The sequence below is a fragment of the Manis javanica genome, chromosome 13 (genome assembly GCF_040802235.1).
Source record: "Manis javanica isolate MJ-LG chromosome 13, MJ_LKY, whole genome shotgun sequence".
In the NCBI taxonomy this organism is placed as follows: domain Eukaryota; kingdom Metazoa; phylum Chordata; class Mammalia; order Pholidota; family Manidae; genus Manis; species Manis javanica.
Window position 1 is genome coordinate 57916446 of NC_133168.1, and position 21230 is coordinate 57937675.

At 40.2% G+C, this 21230-nt stretch overlaps 1 long non-coding RNA gene across 1 annotated transcript; it reads right to left on the reverse strand.

Moving 5' to 3' along the window:
- Nucleotides 1–14692: 14692 nt before the first annotated feature.
- Nucleotides 14693–20654, reverse strand: LOC140845827 (uncharacterized). The gene is made up of 3 exons (XR_012124729.1): nt 20220–20654; nt 17147–17280; nt 14693–15683 (listed from the first exon to the last, which is right to left on the reverse strand). It is a non-coding gene; the product is annotated as an uncharacterized lncRNA (long non-coding RNA).
- Between the last annotated feature and the right edge of the window lie 576 nt (nt 20655–21230).

Consider the following 21230-nt stretch of genomic DNA (forward strand, 5'->3'; position numbering starts at 1 on the left):
ACAATAAACCCCCTTTGTGAAGGTTTGAGAGGGTGAATTTCCAGGCAGGAAGTAAGGGTACAGCCTGAAAAGACAGCCAGGCCCACGTGGTAAGCAGGGAGGACCTGGGCGGGGGGGAAGATGTCGGTGGAGAAGTGGGCAGGGACTCCACTTCATAGACCGTGGTGAGGAGTCTTGTCTTCTGTGACAAAAAGCCATTGGAGGGTTTTAAATAGGCCACTGGCTCTATTTATGCTTTGAAATATCACTCAGATTATTGTGTGGAGAAAGCAGTGTGCAGGGACAGAAGTAGAAGCAAGAAGTTTAGATGAGGGTCTACTGAGACTCACACTGGGGAGTAGCGGTGGAGACCCAAGGGAAGGATCAATGCACGGAATGTGGATGTGTGACCCACAAGCACTGGGTTAAGGTAAATAGCAGAATCTTAGCTGTTCACTGACATCTGGGGTTGGGGGTGAAGCAGGGAGATAATGGCCTGGGCGAGAATGCAGAGTTCTGTTGGTTACTTGGAGATGTTGGTGAAACACTCAGGTTGAGCTAAGTGATCAGGGAAAGAAAGCACCGCCTTTTGCCGATCATCTGATCAAGAAAAAGTGCACTAGGGAAAACCAGAAGGTATTTTCCAAAGGGCTGGAAAGCACCCTTACTAAGCTTTGAAAGGCTTGGGTCAATTCCTAAATCAACTTCCTTCTCTGCCTTATCATTCAAATCCCCTCCTTATCTTTAAAATCCTCCCCTCTGCCTTGTCTTTAAAATCCTCTTGATCCCAGAGAGGGACAGGTGCCTGGGGCCAATGAATTAGGGACAATTTGAAAAAGTTTGTAGGTTCCACTATAGAAGTACAATTTCAACAGAATATCCCCACCCAGCCCTTCCAGGGCACCTCCCCACCGGTCTGGTTCTCTCTGATCCATTCTGAACTACATTCCAGGGGCAAATGTTCAAGACGGAGAGCTGGTTATACTGGTATTGCTCATTCCACTCATCTTTCCAGAAGAACAGACTACATGTTTATAACAAACCAGTAGAACTTCGGGCGGGAAATGTTTTTTTCCCAGTTATCAGAATGTAGCCAGACTTAAAGAAGCCTGGTTGTCTATCAGTCATTTGGTATTCTAAACATGCGGGTGTGGACTGCCCACCTAGCTGTGGCTTGCCGACTTGTAACCAAGTTTGTCCCAATTTGGTTGCCTAAATGCCCGAGGGATTATGCCTTTTGGCAGTTCAAACAGAAGCCCAGTGCTTAGGCCAGAATATTAGTAATATTGTAAATTCATACAGGACAGAACTGACGTTGAAGAATGTAACAATGAAGTAAAACGAGTGTTTCAAAAGTAACCATAACAAAAACAAACTCAAACTGAGGAGCTTGTTCTTTTAAAGCATCATTAGGGAAACAATGCAGATCCAAAGGATGTTTTTAAACTCCTTTAAAAAAAAAGTCTTTCAGGAATAGTTTTGGATGTACATGTGAAAATTCTTTTTTTTTGTTGACAACTTTCATTTTTGATCAAAATTCATTTATTAAAGTGAAAAAAAAATCACAGGCTTTAGAAAGCACAGACCTGGGTCACATCAGACCCTCTGCTACATTCTGGGTTTATGAACTTGGAAAGAAGGTCTTTGAGCTTTCATTTACTCATCTAAAAATTGGGGAAATTACATCCTCTAAAAATATACATGCTTTGTTTCTGGCAGTTCTACTTCTAGGAAATTATCTGAAGGAAATGATCATAGAAATCCACAAAGACGTATCTATGAGGAATGTCCACTTGAAGCACTGAAATATAATAATATCTGAGTATGACACATCCACATACAGAAATACAAAAGATTGATTAAAGATGATTTTGTAAAAGAAGTTGAATGATATAATAAAACCATTCCAAATACAATGTTAAGTGAAAAATTATAGTTATGCATAGTATAATTAATTTGGGGGGAAAGAATATGTTCATGTGCCCACTTATAGAGGAAAGACTGGGGTGATGCGCATGGTATTGGCAATTGTGGATTGATCTGAATGGCGACCTTGAAGGATGTTTTGTTTTCTTCCTTCTGCTCTTTTAGATTTTCCAAACTTTCTTTAGTGAACATGTACTAATTTTATAATTCTTAAAAAAGTACTAAATGGGGACACTAATACTTACCTTATGGATTTGTATAAAATTTAATTAGGTGAGATGATTTATCAAATACACTTAGCTTAGTGGCTGGCATTTAGTTGGCATTTTCCAGTTATTTTTACCTAGTTTAATCACTCATCATGGCTTTAGCTCAAAATTATTTGGACTTGAAACAAAACCCCAAATATTACAATTTAATGGCTGAAGATTTGTCACCATTAAGGATATTCAAAAGAATGTATTGTGAGCTATGAAGACAATTTCAGAAGGGATACCTGAGGCTTTGTGCAATGGGGCGTGGGGGTAGTCTGGGGACTCTGAATTCAACATTTAAACTGAGGGTGACTACTTTGGAGCATTTAGTTAGACATGTAAGCTTTGGATTGTTTGTTTAAAAACCTGTCATTACTATATAGCCACATAGGGTACATAGATAGACGGAACAATATCTAACTCAGAGTGAGCAATTAGTCTGTCATGATAAATGCCCCCTCTTCTTCAGGCTGATAAAAAAGTGTCTTGTCAGAGCCTCTTGTATCATCCCAGAAGCACTGCACATGAGCCCTGCTGCTTCCTGTTAGCAACATTCTTCATCCTGCAGAAATGTAGGGGGAAGCTTTTGTGGGTATGGCTCAAAGACAGCTCACATTATCCCTCTCCTCCTTCCAGGTTATTATCCTCGTGTGGTGCTCCTCTCCCCCACCCTGGGTCGCATGTGCACATGGCGCGCGCGCACACGCACACGCACCCACACGTACCCATACACTCCTTCCTTCCCACCTCCCTTTTCCCCTCCTATCTTCTGTCCCCTGTGCTGAGTTAGGAGCTCCTCCTATTTTTTTTTTATTTTTATCTCTGTTTTAGCCTTTACCATAGAATATTGTAAACATTAGTTTGCTTATCTCGCTCCTGCACCAGAGCTTCTTGAGAGATCTGTCACTTTTATTTAATCTCTCAGTCTTAGTTTCTGCCCCTTAGTTTTTCATTGGCAAGGCGGGAACATAAAGTCCCATTTAGAGGTTGGTTGTGGGCATACTATTACATAAAGGGAGTAGTAGAGTCTCTGGCACATACTGGGCACCCGATAATGGAAGCTAGTATTATGATAATTATGTTATTTAGTTATTTTGTATCCTCAGGGCCTGGCATAATGCCTGATGTATGAAGGATATAAAATAAATTTCCGGTGAATTAATGAATTGCTATATGAATTAAAGAATATGGTTTTAAAATAAAAGAAGAATGTCTTTTTGTAGTTTTTATAGACTTGGGCAATCATCCCATGCACTTCCCTGCTCGTCCCTTTCCCTGTCTGGTGCCCATCTTTGGATACTGTCTTTCCTTGGGAAAATTAATTGCTCCCATATAGGTATAGGAAATCTGACTGTTAATTCCATGTACATGTGGCTTAGTAGAGGTAAGAGGAATTTCTCCCTGTATCATCACCTCCTTAATCTACCTAGTTTATTGTATAGGGACCAGCCTTCATTAGTCTTGCTAACCTCTTCACTCTCTCAAAATCCGACAGCCAACCCCTGGCCAAGATAATCTGATTAAGATGAAATAAACTGTAATGCTAACTTGCAGACTTTGTTAGTTCCAATCTATTCACCTCTCTCAGTGTTGACAAAACCTGTTAGCTGATTTGCATTCCACCTCCTATCCTTCTCCCAATTTCCTTTGAGGAATATGTTTGTGAATTATTTTAAGCCAGTTGAATCACTCTGAGAGCTAAATGCTATTTTTAAACCTTTTAGGAGCAGTTCAGAAAGAATGATTTAGCAATGTGAGCCATTTCACAATAAAATATCCCCCCAAAACTTCAAGTTTGTGGTAAGTTTCAGCGTATTAAGATACCAAAGGTAAATGGGTCACTGTTCTCAGATACATTTCTTAAAGCAATGACATTATAATGCAGGTGAGACATATCAGAAGCCATCTACTGCTGAAGAGAATGCCTTCCTTTCCAGTATCTCCACAATGCACTGCTTTATGTCTTTGCTCTTTGTGTCCAACATGCAGCATGCAGAATTTTGTCCTCTTTTATCGAGACCACTCTCTCTGTGTTCTTGTCAGACTTCTTGCCCAACATAAGTTATTGCCAATAGGTAGTCATCCGAACCACCATATCTTCCAAAGATTGTGTAGCACGTCCAGGATTCTAGGTGGCCTTACATGGGGAGCAGACCTCCGCAACGTGATCACAGGGTGAGAGCCCTCTTGATTGATTATCCCATTGTTTCTATGCCTTTATGGAGCCCCCAGCCCACCAACCAAAGTACATGATCTCTCCATTTAAAAAACCTACCAGTTTCAGGAAGTCTTCCCAGATTGAGAATGCAGATCTTTTCTTGTCTCAGCTTTTCTAGACCTTTATACTGATTGTTCCCATCTCAGTAATGCATCTAATACTGCCCCTGCTCCTTCTTCTGCTCACGCTTGTATGTGAATCTATTCCTTCTTGATTAACTGTGTTGTCTGCACATACCTTTCATGCTGGTTCAGGGCATTGTTTGATAATAGACTGTGGGCAGTTAAAATAGAAGGACCTGTTACTTTCTTTTGCTCTTTTTTTTAGGTGACTGGTGAAGCACCAGGTATAATTACAACTTAACAAATGCTTTTCCGGTGAAATGTTCTTTCATAGTTTCAAACTGTACCTTCCTGTTATCTAGGTACTATAGGTCATGGGGAAACAATAGTGGGATGTTAAAGTTGATAAAATCTAGAGTTACACCTTTGTTAATAACAAACTGAAACTTGGAGAGTTTTAAACAATTTCTTTATATATACATATATACATATACATATACATATACATATATATCTTTTGATTTATTGATATATTGAACCACCTATTATCACTGGTTGGCAGTGAAGATAAGTCCATAGTTTTTATCACTGACTGTGGAGTTTGGATGAAGACAAAGAACTTTCTAAAATGCCTAGATTGCTTCAACCTTCAGGGAAGTCACTCCATACATGAGGTCACATATACTGTTATATTGTTTTTCCAGTGAGGGCACCAGATTTTCCTCTGTATATTTATTTTCTTTTCACATATGGAATACTGAGATAATCTACCATGAAATTTTGGAGATGTCATAATTACTAATTTCACAGTGAGAAATATGATTTCTTTACAAAGATGATTGTAGTAATATTTTTGTCATTTTCTTGCTGTCATTCCTGGCAATAATTCATAGCCCTGTTGAATAGGAGCTGGTAGTTTATCCAGACTTATCAGTAGGAATACATCATAGAGAATTTTAAATTAAGAGCTAGAGGGGACCCAAGAGCACTTTTTTTTTTCCTAAATAAAGAAACAGATCCTTTGAGAGGTGATTTTTAAGATTAGATGGTTAACCTACAGCAAATGCAGGCTATTGGATTCCCAGTCTAATGCTCTTTCTGGTAAACTGCACTTCCTATATAATTTCATGATACTGAAAGTAGGGTTGGGCTGGTAGGTATTGACAAATTGCTCCCAAGTTTTGCCTATTTATGCAGAGGTTGTCAGAGTGCTCACTGATGCCTTCACTTTTCACAGAAGTGTTACTGTGGACGTAAATCAATATGTGCTTGTATATATGGAACATGCATATCTAGTATGGAAAGTAATGAGACACTGCAATGAAAACTTTTATTCCAAATAATGCCGAATCATCACTAACCTGGCCTGTAGGTCTCCATTAGTAAAGAAAATTACATGTGATGGCAGCAAATATTTGATGTGGGGGAAAAGGATTGACTATTGGAGAAAGGTACGGGAAGGGCAGATTTTCAGCTTTCCGTGACATTCTAGGCAGGGGATTACAGCAGCTATGATCTGGGCTTATTGGCAGAACCAGGTTGCCCCTCTCTTCCTTCATCATCTTATTCCCACCCCCACCCCCTGCCAGTCAAGTTCCAGAAGTTCCTGTGTCCACTCCAGGGAAGAGATAATACCTCTCTTCCTGAAAGGAGGAAAAAACGATATTGTGCATAATCTTTTCTCAACCTTATTTCCCATTTCTTGTAGGGACTAGGCTATGGAGGTGGTTGACCTGTCTACACATTAAAAACAAAAACAGAAACAAATACTCTAAGCCTTCTGTAAGCTCTGCCTTTCCCTCTTTGTGCCTCCTTTTGAGTAAATTCCACTAGACCTTGTCTGGATCGCTTATGCAGTGCAGTTCACCAGGTGATACTGTTGCCACTGATCTACTGAAGCGAGGGTCGCCCAGTCCTCTGCTCACCTGCATATCACAAGGTTCTTGTCATTCTTCTGCTTTTCAAGGCAACTTATTGCCCTGAAGCACAGGTCTTCCCTTCCCAAGAGACTTTAAAATGTACATCTGTCTTCCAAAGTTATGGGAATCTGAATTTGTCATAAAATCCCATGAATGAGTTGTGGTAAGTTTTTGGCAGGATCTAGAAAATAGTGGTTTCAATTAAACATGAATCACTAAGACACTGCTCCCTTAACACAATCAACTCAGAGCAGCCCTTATTGTTAGAATTAAGAGATTTCCTCCACAAATCTCTCTATCTTACACAGACTTCCAGTATGGAGGTCTAGGTGCAAAAGCCCAGAAAATTGTTTCAACCAAATCTTCTTTTCTCTAAAACATAGAATACAGTGCATCCTTTCTCATTACCTTCCATGAAGAGATCTTCTCAGGTTTCCAGACTATTAAAACATGCATGGGTAAATCAGCCAAAAGTGAGAAAAAGGAAAAGCTGAAGAGTGTCATTTCCACTGAGGGAACTTTTCAGTAACCACTCGAGGAGCATGGAAACTGCTCTTGTGTAATGTGGAGGGCACTGTGGTGGGAAATTTACAAGGATAGGAGCTTGAAATGTGTACCTGGGCCCTCTTGTCCTAAAGAGGACTGCAAGTGAGTGCATATGGTGATGGGTAAGCCCCGAGATGGGTGGAGAACGTGAGGGTTTAATGAAGTATCAGTAATAGCTTTGCTTCACGGTGGCATCAATTGTTACACAACATTGCTTCTGAGTCACAAAAAGAAAAACATTATTTTCAAACAATGTTTATTTTAAAACATGGGTAGTCTGGACATTGTTTAAGATGCTGAGGAAAAGGAAAATGCTCTCTTGTCTGAGAGCTTGAAGTCTAAAAGACAACATGATTGGTATTCTGAATAGTAACTTTTATTTGCTTTTTCCTAATGAATGAAGGAAATTTCATTTTACCTTTTTCTCCTTGGCCCCACCACATTGATTTTTTTTCTCTTGGTTGCAAGGCAGTGTTTGGTGGTAAGGAAAGGTAAGGAGAATTGTGACTGTATTTTCATTGTAGAGAAAACCAGGCAGCTGACTAGAAAAAGCAAAGCTGATTGGAGGAGGAGGAAGGGAAAATTCATAAGGCAAGTATTTTTCTTTTCGGGTACGATAGACAAATTATCAAATACCAAGGTTTCACATGTTAGTACATTCCATGTTTCTGACGAAGAAAAATTGCAATAATTGTTGGGCTTGATGCCTTTTTCAAGCAGGAATCTATGATGTACTCTTTGTATAGATGACTTTCCCAATGAATGGTGTCCAAGGAACAGAGTAAAGCTCTCAGTCACTATTACCCCTGCAGTAAAGATAAATGCACAAAGTGGGTGGGTTTCAAAGACTACTTTAAAAAAAAAAATCACATTTTATTTTCTTTGATTTGATTAAACATGCACATGATATCCAATTCAACAAAGTACACAGTGAAAAGTGAATTTCTCTTCAGTTCCCATCCCACAACCATCTAGCTTTTCTCCCAAACACCATCATTGTTGTATTGGTGTGCTGGAGAAGGTCTATCAGAGGCTTCTTTTCAAATAACTCTTAATCCTTCTGATAATAGCAGGTCCTAAGGCTCATGTTTCCCACTAGGAAAAGGTGTTTGGCCCCTTTTTGGCAAGAGAGATGGATGTAACCTCCTATTTTCTTTAGAAAGTGGGAATACCTCACAATAACCCTGAAAGATAGGTATAGCCAACCCCATTTTCCATATTAGTAAAACTGATTCTAGGAAATTGTGGGATTTGCCTGGTCAAACAGGTTGTTACTGGTGGAACCAGAGTACCCATCCAGGCAGTCTGATCCCCAGTCTTACACTTTCTACCTTTTAGCCAACCCAGAGGTCTCTTTAGCACCAGTTAGAATTCTCCCATGTGGGTGCAAATGGGTTTTCCCCTTTTGTAATCATGCCCCAAAATAACTTGTAAGAAAACCTCAAAATTGTAATAGCAATATCCAGAGTTCCAGAAAAAATATTAGTGCATGAATATAGATACACACAGTCCCACAACCGTTCATGACCTCCTCATGTCCTCCTGCTCAATTCTGATGGCAGTTTTAATGCTTGTCACAATTCACAAATACTCTCAGGAAGAGAGGCTGTGCTTGTTTCTTCTCTTCAGCCACAGTGAAATATACTAAGAAAGGAGGAGATTCCAGGCAGACAGGCAGGAAGCACCAGACAACTATTCATCATCATCAGTGGTTCATACCTACAGACTTGCCCTTCTTGCCCTCCATTGCACCCCATTCACCCTAGAGGTGGCCAGCCTGGCTGCAGCATCCCTGAGGCATCTGCTGTTGTCAGGGTTTACCAGTCTTTCATTGGGTATCACTGGTTGGAGCATTCTTTCCCTTGCACAGGTCCCGATTTGGTTTCACATGGCCCAGTTTCTTTGAGGCCCTCTGTAATTTGGTTATGATGAATAGACAGCATTTGCTTTAGAATCATTTTTTTTTTTGAGAGGGCATCTCTCATATTTATTGATCAAATGGTTGTTAACAACAATAAAATTCTGTATAGGGGGGTCAATGCTCAATGTACAATCATTAATCCATCTCAAGTCTAATTCTCGTCAGTCTCCAATCTTTTGAAGCATAACGAACAAGTTCTTACATGGTGAACGAATTCTTAAATAGTGAATAAATTCTTACATGGTGAACAGTACAAGGGCCATTCATCACAGAAACGTTCGGTTTTGATCATGCATTATGACCTATAAACAATCAGGTCAAATATGAATATTCGTTTGATTTTTGTACTTGATTTATATGTTGATCCCACATTTCTCCCTTTATTATTATTATTTTTTTTATTTTTAATAAAATGCTGAAGTGGCAGGTAGATGCAAGATAAAGGTAGAAAACATAGTTTAATGCTATAAGAGGGCAAATGTAGATGATCAGGTGTGTGCCTATGGACTAAGTATTAATCCAGGCTAGACAAGGGCAGCAAAACATCCACGGATGCAGAAGATTTCTCTCAAAGCAGGGGGGGTGAGGTTCTGAGCCTCACCTCTGTTGATCCCCAAATTCTCACCTGATGGCCCCCCTGCGACTGTGCCTGTCTTAGGTTGTTCCTCCCTTGAGGAATCTTACCCGTCTCTGGCTAACCAGTCATCTTCCGGGGCCATACAGGGAAATGTAAAGTTGGTAAGTGAGAGAGAAGCCATGTTGTTTGAAAAGGTTAGTTTTTTACTTCTTTGCAGATTTATGCCCTGTGGCTTCTATGCCCAGCACTTGTCTCGAGGTATCTTTACCACCTGGAGAAATTATGATACTCAGTAAATTCGATATGAGGCATGAATTCTATTTAAGGGTTGTAATTAGGAAGAAAGAAGAAAAGCTACAGATGTAGCATATGGAAGGAAACATGGGAGGATTGATTATTTCTTTGACATATCTTCTTTTAGAGTACCTTAAGTATGTATAGGTTTTAAACTACTAACTAATTTGCACACACATATTAACATAATAGGAATACGGTGACATAAACAAAGCAAATCTATAATTACCATCCATCTCCAGTGAAGCCAAGAAAACCATTTAGGCACCCTAGGCATTTGTGAAAATTTGTCTATGATATGATGGATATTGTCCAACTGTACTTGAACAGTCTGAGAGAAATCAGACAAATTAAAGCAGCCCATTTCTGGGTTCTGTTCACCTCCCATATGTCCTTTTAACCGTAGATAGTCTATAGTCATAAGATTTTGGAGCATTACACCTTGCACCCCTCCCAACTCCTGGTTGAGTTCCAACAGTACAGATCCGGTCAAATTCGTTGTCTCACTGTATGCACATGCCAGCCTAGACATCTCCCTCCACATTCCTATGGCAAGTCCAGGAGACGGTGGGCTGGATGCAGCCACAACCACAGCATCGTCCGGATCCCTGTGGAGGCTTTTTGATGATCATCCCCTGGCACGAGTCCTCCAGAGAGTGCTGATACCAGAAGCTCCTCCTCATATCGTATCTTAGTTCATTTTCTGGGTAGCCAAGCTAGGCCTTGATCTTCTGCATAGAAACAAACTAGAATCATTTTTTAAAATAATGATCATAAATAGTTTCTGAAGCATTAAGAGGACATTTTAAGGATTGTCTGATCGTGCCACTTGGAGTTGTCATTAATAATTGGTTTGTATTATATGCTACTATCTCCAACTCCCTAGGGTAATAATTTTGGCATACATTCTAGTCCTCATACATAGTTATGAAAATAACCAAAAAGAGGAGGAAAAGTCCTTCTGATCATGGGCATGTCATCTGCGTTCACAAAGAATGAAGTGTTCTGTTATTTATCCCTGGTCCAGCAACACTGAAATATTCCTTATAGCTCCACATGCACACCTAAAAATCAAAGACTATAACTATCAATGCACTTTTTTTCCTTGTTATATTATAAGCACAGAAACATATCTGACTCAGATTAGCATTTCTCAGGGTTAGAATGAATAGGCTTTTAATTTGCTTTCTAACTCTATCAAAGTTTATTTAAATACATTATTATTTTTTTCTTTTCTCCTCATGCAGGAAAGAATGGTCTGGAGAATAATATTCCTTGCTCGCAATATTGAAAGAGAAAGTGCAGGTAGCATCTCAACTCTCTCCCCAGGAAACATGTCAAGAGGTAACGGGATTTTTCATAGACACTCCAACCAAAGTGCCTTGGTGGTCAAGGTTGGGCAGCATGAGAGACCCATCTACCCGGGGTTTCCTGGGGGACAGGCAAGACTGCCTTTACCATTGGAGCCACTGACCACTGACTATGGTGTGAAAGCTCTGGTCTCTGTACATAGGACAAAGCATTTCCAAGCCTGCTGTTGTAGGATGTTTATATCCTACTGTTACGGACTGAATGTTTATATCCCTCGAAAAATTCATATGCTGAATGAAGCCTTAACTCCCAATTTGGTGGTATTTCCAGGTGGAGCTTTTGGGTGTTAATTAGGCTTAGATGAGGTTGTGAGGGTGGGACCTCATGAAGGGATTAGTACCCTCATAAGAAGAGACTAAAAAAGACTAGACTAGAGGTTTCTCTTCCCACCATGTGAGGATACAGTGAGAAGACAGCCATCTGTGAGTCAGGAAGAGAGCCCTCTTGGGGGACTGAGTTAGCTGGCACCTTGATCTTGGAGTTCCCAGCCTCCAGAACTAAACTGAACAAGCTAAATAAGTACATTCCTGTTATTTAAGCTGCTCAGTCTATAATATTTTGTTAGGTAGCTGGAGCTAAGAGACCTGCATAATTTAATACTACTTTTACATTGAATTTTGATTTAACCATTTTAGCCCTTTACTCAGTTCTGCTCTTTGCTTTGACCTGGGCCAGCTCTTGCTTGTGGCCCATAGAACCTGTCAAATCAAAAGTCTTCATGTCATTCAGTGGAGACAGTTACTCCTCCAGTGTCTCCAGGTTCGAAGACTGATGGTAAATTTTCCTAACCAGGGGTACTTCTTACATTCCTTGATAATTCATTCATTGCACTAATCACCAATGCTGTGTTAAAATCATTTCATTTCTTCTCTTTCTTCTGTGCTTCTCCATTCGAATCTTACCAGTGAAGGTCCGGACCTGTTCTCTTTTGCTCCTCTCTGCATTGTCAGTGGCAAGCGCAGTACCCAGCCCCAACAGGCGCTGGTGATGAGTACGGAGCGCTGCCAGGGTGCGAGGGAGGTCGCTAGGTGGGAGCACCTCTGCTTCAGGGCTAACTTGTTCCCTAAAAAGACCAAAGAACTCTTTGACTGATGTTTTTCTCAGGGTCTCTCTTTCCATCCCTTTCTCTATTGTCTGAATACTGTTGAACTCATTTCCTTCTTTGCTTTAAACTGACCATTCTAAATTGACCTGTGACAAGAAGACCAAATTAGCAAAAAGGATTCCCCAGAGGTCTGAAGGAGTAACCGGAGGGAACTGAGGATGTGCCTGGCCAGATCTGTAACCTCAAGCGAATTATAATCGATGCTCAGAATGAAGGAGAAATCTAGCACAGACTGTAAAGATTGTGCTCTCTGATTCTCCCCTGTTTTAGGCAGATTATAAAGCTAGGATCACTGAACATTTAAGTATAAAAAGAGAGAAAAAATTCCTCCAATAGGCAATTATGAGCTCTAAATAGTTGCCTTGCATTATGATGTAAATTTGCTACAGGTAAGTAGAAAACTGTGGGTGGGGTACATGTAGATTTTCATAGTGTATTTGATAATTCAATTTTCTGTGGAGTATAGCAGTGATTTTCTCACTGAGGGAAAGAGGAGGATTAGTCACAGTGGGGGAACCAACTTTAAAACAGGAAATGAAGGGCATGGTAAACAGACAATTTCACATGGGGAAATACAAAGAGAGCAAAGTTCAAGCCCTTGTTTTAACCAAATTCCTTATAAATGAATATTAGTGTCTAAATATGTGAATGACCCAGAAAGGTTTTTGGGTTGGTAGACAAGCTAAGAAGAGATAAATGCATGAAGTCTGGAAATCTGTGTAAGTGGGAATCAAAATTAAAATGAGAAGATTTGAGAGGCTCTGGTCACAGAAAAAAGTAGTATTTAATCAAGAGTTTACCATGTGCTGGCCACCTGCCCCCCACCCCCACCCCACCAATTCCCATTGTATTTGGCTCTTGGGCAATACCATCTTTTCAATGTAAAAAAAAGTGGAAAGTTCAACACCAAGTAGAAATTTGAAATGCAGAGTAGAACCAAAGCAAGGTAGGGGGAAGAAAGACAAGAGCAAAAGGAAAAGATGAGATATTGCAGAAAGATGCTATCCCCTCTCCTCTGGAGAATGACTCAAGCATTTAGATGGCGTTGCATACACTTATTATTTACTTAGCCTTATAATTATTATATAAAGTTGCAGCTATTATTACCTTCATTTCATTAATGATGGAGCTCAGATAGGTTAACTTACCCAAGATCATACAAATAGTAAGTGGTGGGTCTGGATTTAAACCTAGGCAGGCTGACTCAGAACTTGTGTGCCTTACCACTACTCTATGGGACCTCAATAAATGCATAGAAGATGAAGGAAACAGAAACCAGGGAAGAGACTAAAGATCCAGAACACTGTTCAAAGAGGAAACTCTTCCTAGAAGAAAAGAAAGGAAGGAAGGAAGGAAGGAAGGAAGGAAGGGAGGGAGGGAGGGAGGAAGGAAGAGAAGCGTAGGGAAGACTGGTAAAAAACCAAACTGAATATCCTCCTATTGGTTTATGTATGAGGATGCATTCCAACCTGCATTTTCGTGGGCAGTTCTGGCCAAATTGACTTAATGGGGAACCAACTAATGGAAGAAGACTGGCAATAAACAATGGGAGAGCAGATGAAAACAGACGTTTGGGAGAAAGGCTTATTTTAAGGATAAAGTTTGAGAAAAGGCTGAGATTATTATCTATGAAATCATAGCTGACATGAATAAAGTGGATAAATTCTTTATGAAATAGGTGGCAAAGTAAATATAAGACTCAAAAAGGAGGCATTTATTTAGCAATAAACCCATGGCATTGTTACCCTAAGAGTTTGTGTGGGCAGAACATACAGTATCTATCGCTATGTTTAACAAATGACTAAGAATAGTTATAAACAACTCTGGAAATAGAGATGGATCCAGCCTATAACAGTGATGCCAGGGAGTGTAGTCATAGGCCTTATCAGCCAAATATTTCTCAAAAAAAAAAAATCTTACTGAAGTGGTCAACTATGACTTCGAAGACAAGACAGATCCAGGTTTCAGGTCTGACTACAGTTCATTGAGAAGTTATTTAATCCTTCTGAGTTGCGGTTTCATCACCTGCCAACTGCAGATGATCGTACTTCACTGGGCAATTGGGTTTGGCACATAACTGGCACTGAGAAAATGTTGGCTGTTATGATGATTAAGATTACCCCATGTATGTCTGCGTGATCTGCTCAGAAAAGCCTTTCTCTTTTGTTAGGCTGAAGGGTGGTGAGGGCTTCAATTTTATTTTACCCTGAGCTGAGATTCTCAGGCTCAGCGCTGAACTCCAGTTCGTATGTCTAAATGCATGATGGGAAATTGCTGTGGCCTCCCTTAATCTTAAGAAAGAACATATTTTCATGGCATTTTCTTGTAAATTAGAGCAGCTTTATTTCTTGATTACTTTTCTTTATAGCTTACAATTACATAGTGATCTCCTGTATATCTCTTTTGAATTTGTTTGTCAAAAAAAAAATGTTTCTTGGTTTGCTTGATGATCCTTTAGGACCTATAAGGTGAAAGGTGAAATACGTGGTGTATTCGCCTTTCTTGTGAGAGCAGATTCCTTTTGTTTGCCATTTCTCATTTCCTAGTTGGAGAACCCTTGAGTCCAGGGACCAAGCAGACTGTAAGCAACAATAACAACAATTCTCAAATAAGCTTTTTGCAATGGAAGTGACAGCTGAGTAAAAGACCAAGTAGATATGTTTGTTGTTACTCACATGTTGCCTAGTACTTCAGAGTCCCTGCACCATTTTAAAAAAATCAAACATGTCAGGTGATGTGGCCACAAGGACTGAGTGTGGCACTGATGTGCATTTTGCTGAAACAAGGTCAGCAGTCAGCCCTGGAGAGTTACCCTCTGGGGAATTCAGCTGTGACAGTTGCCCAGAAAATTATAATTTAGAAAATTATTTCCTAAATTTCAACAGCATTTCTCATTTCTGGGCCAGCGTCATTTTTGACAAATCTTATTTTTTTCCATTTGCCTTGTGAATAGGTGACTTTTTAGTGACAACAGTAAGGATTGACTTAAGAGAGAAACAGGAAGAATGAAATTGTCCAGAACTTTGAAATTGTATATTCCCACTTCCATGATATTTATAGCGTCAAAGAAATAGAGAAATATTTTGAAAAAGGGTGCACCAGCCAAAAAAAATTACAAGGGAAAGAAAGCAACTAGTTGATTAGAATCTGAGATTATGACCATTACTTTATTTGTCATTTTTGTAAACTGACATCCACCTTAAAGACCTAACTTTGGAAAAAAGTATAAAATTGAAAACACATTGAGAATAAAGCAGGCTTATCCCGTCTACCCTTTATTTTTACCTCAGCTTCAAGTTTTCTGGCTACAGTCACAAAAAGGGATGAAAGGTCAGTGAAGAACAACATAGTCTTGTTTAATCTTTGAAACTGCTTCACATGCGTTAGATGGCATCTGCCTGGAGCCCGGGGCCTGCCATCCTAGGCTCCTTGGAATCGTTGCTTCTGCAAGTCTCTCCACGTGGTTTTGGAGATGGAATCCACTCAGAAATGCAGTCAACATCCATGTTTGCTTTACATTAAAAAAAACAGGATTTAAAAAAATTCAACCAAGTAAATATATCACAGAGAAGTCAGCTATAAACTGAAGTTTACTGAAGGAGAGACACAGAGACAGAGAGAGACACAAGAGAGGGAGGGAGGGAGGGAGAGGGACAGAGAGAGATAATCGGTACTGAAATGTCTATATTAAATTAATGAGACTTTAGATAGCTATACATGCAGGATCTATTCCCTCTGTGTTATCCAATAAATATACCAAATTTCTCCCTTATTCTTCACAATTACAAAAAAAAAAAAATGCCAGATTCACCCATTTACAGTCTTTTTCCTGCATTTGCCCTTGTCTTTTTTAGAATGGTTTCAAAGCATTTTTGGTACACATCATAACCAACAATGAGAAAGAAGGGAAAATGGATAAAAAGGATAAGAGGTCTCCATTCAGAGGTGCAGCTCTAGTTTTTTGTAGGTGATACAGGTACTGCATTATGGGTAAAACCTTTGTAAATCAAGGCAAAAATGTCTTAGTGTTTAAGATTTTTTACATTTACTTTTTAAAATTAACATCAGTCTCAGAGAGAATAAAGTTGTCAGCGTGCTCTCCAGCCCTGAAGGAAGGCTCCAGAAAGGGTCCAGGCTGCTTTCCTCAGAAAGGACACCTACTTTGGGATGGGATGTAAGTTGAGTTCAAGTTTCAGTTTTCTCATTCAACTTGAACAACATTCAAAAGTTGACTGCAAAGGCATTTTTTTTTTCTTTTGGCTTTGCCTTATTTTTAACCATCTAGTCAAAGCCTACTGGATACAGATTACCTTCTGTCTCTCTCCACCACCTCCTTGCCCAAGCTCCAACTGCTGTGACCGCCAGGGACTGAGCTCCACAATGTTTTGATGGATTTCCTATTTCGATGGTATAAAAATCTTTGTTTTTCTTACAAAAAGATTTTCTCTGCTGTGATAAACTCTAGTCTTGCCCTTCTGACTCCTCATTCCCTGCGTCCCTTCCCTCCATTTCAGAAAGGGGCGATTAAGCAACCTTGTTCCTTTTTTCTGAAAGTAGCAGAAGGCGGGCCTGGGAGGCCTTCTGCTGAGTCACAATATGGATGCTCTTCCTACCTTTAAGCCGCCCTTTCCTCCGAACTTTTGAATTAAGGCAGGAAATCTGATTCTAAGGCGCTACTGAACAAAGCCCTGGAAAGACTGAAGTGTGGAAGAGAAGAACATTGAAGGAAGACAAGCTTTTTTGAGTAAAAATGTCCAGTCTTTCTTTCAGCGGATAGTTTAAAAGTGCTGACTCATTGGAATGAATTTGAGGTCAGGTTACAATTTTCTTATAGCAAATTTTGTGATTAAATTCATTGAATAAACCCCTTATAATCTGTTACATGACACATACACAGAGGTTAAATTCTGCAATTTCTCTACCTAAAACCATTATACTATCTGATTTCTTTTTGCCAAGGGCCCCTGGAAATACCTCTGCCTTGCCTTCCTGAGAGTTGGGGCAGCTGTGGGAGCCGTGCATTCCTGTGCCCTTAGGTGTCCAGGGAAAGCCGCATTCCACTGAGAGTTAGGTCCACACCCCAGCCACACCTTCAGAGTCCCGTGAGGCTGGAGGGAGATAGAGATAAGGTTCACAAGGGTAAAAGAGACCCCCCCCCCCTTTCTCTCTCCACCCACATCTCCTTCCTCTGGTGGAGTCCAGTGCCTGGCCAGTATTGCTTCTTCTGGTGAAAGGAATGTGGCCCTTGATCTGCTGTTCTCTTCTTCAAGACTCAGTAAAGGTTAAGAGTCATTTCTCCCTTGATGGGGGTGCCTGACACCCACTCCATCCATCGCTGTCTCCCAGACTTCCCCACACAGTCTTCTTTTTAACCCTCTTTGGAGCTGCCTAGTGTTCTCTGTGCCTTTCTTGTGGGTATCTCTCCAGACTTGGGACTATTCCTTTTAGACACTGGGTTCCAGGAGTCTTGGTGAATCTTTTTAGCCTCCTGTCTAGCACTTAGTAGATGCACAATTTTTAACTGAGTGTGCAAACAGTGGGAGCCTGTGAAGTTCTTCTGACTTCCTGACTATACCAGTAAGTGACATTTATGCTGAGCCAGACAGACCAAGCCTAACACTTCTGAAAATAGGAGTTGCTTTGGATGAGGGGGAGGAGGAACACAATGATAGAAGTGGTCTCTTGGTAAACAAAGTAAAAGCCTTTGAAAAATGATCAAATAGTAAAAATAAGTCAGGAATGTCTTCTACTGAAAACTGAGTATTCTAAACCCCAGCACGGGGTTTGTCAGTGTGGGCAATCATAAATCCAGTTGTACCAGTTTCTGCACATATTTTTTCCTTCCAGTTCTGTGGAATAGCTGAAGCCATCCAACTGCTGGTGTGATCTACACCAATCATCTCCAAAGCTTTAAACTGTTCATTCTTTAAGTAAGAAATTTACCAGTCCACATATTCTCTTCTACATAGCTATAAATTATATGCATACACTACCACTACACTGATCCATCATGCACATTACAAAACATTACATATGTAGATTAAAAGATGAGATGAAAATGTAAATAGAAATTCCAGCATTATCTTCCCAGGCCTGGATGGATCACTGTTGAACCCTATGTAGATGGTGCACCTTATAGCAGGTTACTGCTATTTAAGTGTGACTTGTCCAACTCCTCCCACTCATGACTTAGAGATGTGGACAAAGTCAGAGCACCTGGGTGTGGCCTACTCGTTATGTTTTCCTCTGCCTCAGTTTACCTTTCCTGGTGATATAGTCTTGTTTATCTCACAGATATATAGAGATCAATGGATGGTACATTTGACAGTAAGAGTGTGGTCATTCATTTGGCACATTGCATAATAATTCCTCTAACCTCAACTGTTTTCTGGGAAAATATTTTCATGAAGTCATGTTGATTCTTCCGTTAAGTGGGGATAATAGAGTCATTGTCATCTTTGATTTGTGGAATTTTAGCAGTTAGAGGAATCTTAGTGATGACTTCTAGTCTAGTTTTTAACCTGGTGATACAGGGAAACTGAGCCATAAAGAAGACAAGATGTTCCTTGGTATGGCAGATAATCCTTATTGCCTGCAACACTGATCTTCCCTCCTTTCCTCTAATTTTGTTTACTCTCCTCTGAGCGGCCATATGCTTGAAGGCAGGCTGGGCCCCCTCTTTAGCCCCAGGGAGTATGTCCTGCTTAGGGTAAGTCACTTAGGAGATTCCATTAATGAGCCTTCAGGTGACTGGGTTTATGCTTGGCCATGTGACATGGTTTGATGAAGTTTCTTGGAAAGTTTCTTACACTATAACTGGTAGGCATTCCCTTGTTACCTCTGAGTCTCATCATCTACGTGTGACATGGACATTTCAACAGTCACTTCAGAGCCATGGAAGGAAGCCAGTCTACTGGGACAACCTGGCCAGGTTGTATGGCAGAGTAGAGAGAACACTCACAAGTCATGGAGCTATTAATATAACCAGATTGAAACTTCCCTTCCATAACTCAAGGCTTTGTGTATGAAAAACAACAAATGCCCTCATTGTTTAAACCACTGTTAGTTGCATTTTCTGTTATTTGTAGCAAAATGCATTCTAACTGATACACATACAAGGGGGTTGGAGGTGGCAAAAATGGAACAAGAATCCAGAACTTTAAAATAGTAAGTACTGTACTGCTTGGTTTTTGTTTACAAATATTAGCTTAAAAGAACTTGTTCATCCTGCACAGCAAGGACAGTTTGTTCTTTTCACTTCAGGAACTTCACCCCCTGTTCTGAAAGAATGAAATTATTTGATTCTAAGAATGTTATGCTTCTTCACTTCATTGAATATTGAGCTCTGGTGATGTCTTGATGGGCTTCTTCTTGGAATATATATTTACTTTTAATATTAAGCTTCTCTTGCAGGGATATTCACTTTCACTATAAATTTCATCTATTGGCAAATATAGTTTATCAACAGAGGACTGGGCCAACAGTCTCTCCCTGAATTAGGAGCAAAATGCCTGATAGTAGAGTTTTAGTAGATGTTCAAACTAAAACTCCATCCACTGCTGGTCTAAGCCACCTTTGCTGCTGCCCATTAGTTGGGACACTCAGAAATAACCCAGGAGCTTATAAAGGTAACGAGTGGTTTCAAATCACCCATAGACACCCATAGTAAATGGAAAATCTTTTGTCAACATCTTTAATGGTTTCAGCTGGTAAATTATTAACAGAATGTATGTGGAGTCCTCAGCATTTCAAATGCATTTACTTTCTGAACAAGAACATTGGAGAACAGTCTCTCCTGCCAACAGCCAAGTTCCAGGTGTGTACTCTCCTGCCCCTGTCACCCTCCTTCCCTCCCCCAGGCTGTGTTGAGTCTTCCTTCTCCTACAGGAGGGGGCTTCTCTTCACACTGCTGAGGGCTCTTAGGTTCTCACCCACATTTACCCTGTCCAGGCCCTGTCATGTGACTTGTTTCATTCCTTTCTACCCCTCCACTCCAATTGAAAGAAATAAGCAAAAACCTGGATTCCAGGCTTTAGCACTTACTAACCTGTTAACTCTCAGTAAATCTCTTAACTTCTCTCAATCTCGATTTCTTCATTTGTAAATCAGGGGCAGTCTTACTAGGTGTGTTATCTGCATCTCAGAGATGTTGTTAGAATCAATTGGCGTAATCCTCGTGGATATTACAGCTCTCAATATTTACAAATTGCATTGTTGATATTGATATTTTTCCTTCCTAGGAGGTTGACATACATCCATTCAAATGTTCCGATGCTGACTGACTCAGTCGGCAGGAAGAACAAGTCCACCTGCCAATGAGTGGAATGACCCATATGACACATTTGCTGGAAAATATAGAGGGTGTTGTTTTTACACTGACAAACACTGAGAAGCAGATCCTGTTATTATTTTGCAAGGCAACATTTCCTGACATATACCTGGCATGCTGGGTAATGTCCACATGCTAGAGACATTCAATTTACAAGGGAGAAAGGAAAAAGGTCCAGAAGGATAGAGGGTGGGTGGGTGGGAGAGACAGGTCATACTTTATCAAGATTCTTTTAAAGAGCATGAGCTATTACATTGTTATGATTACATCTGTGGGATAGGAGACATTGCTCTGAACCAGATGACTATAAAATGTACAGTTTACCCTTGAACAGTGTGGGGGTTGAGACCAATATATTTATTGAAAAAATATGCATTGAAATGGACCCATGTGGTTGAAACCCATGTTATTCAATGGTTATCTATTTAGTCTATAACTATCACTAATTGGATAACACTGGGCAAACTATGTAGCTTCTCTGAGCTAAATTTTCTCCATCAATGAAATGGAAAAGGGAATGGTACCTACTTCATAGGGTTGCTGTATAAATGGAATCACATACAAAGTAACTAGCATACAGTGATGATGCTGTGCATGTGCATGCGTGCATGAAATTTTGTGCGTACTTTAATACCATCTAGTTTCTGGTTTACTGAGTGTTGGGTTCCTGGGGTTGCCACTGAGGTCTTGGGATGACACAAAGAGCAAAGAAGGCAGCGGAGTCATCAT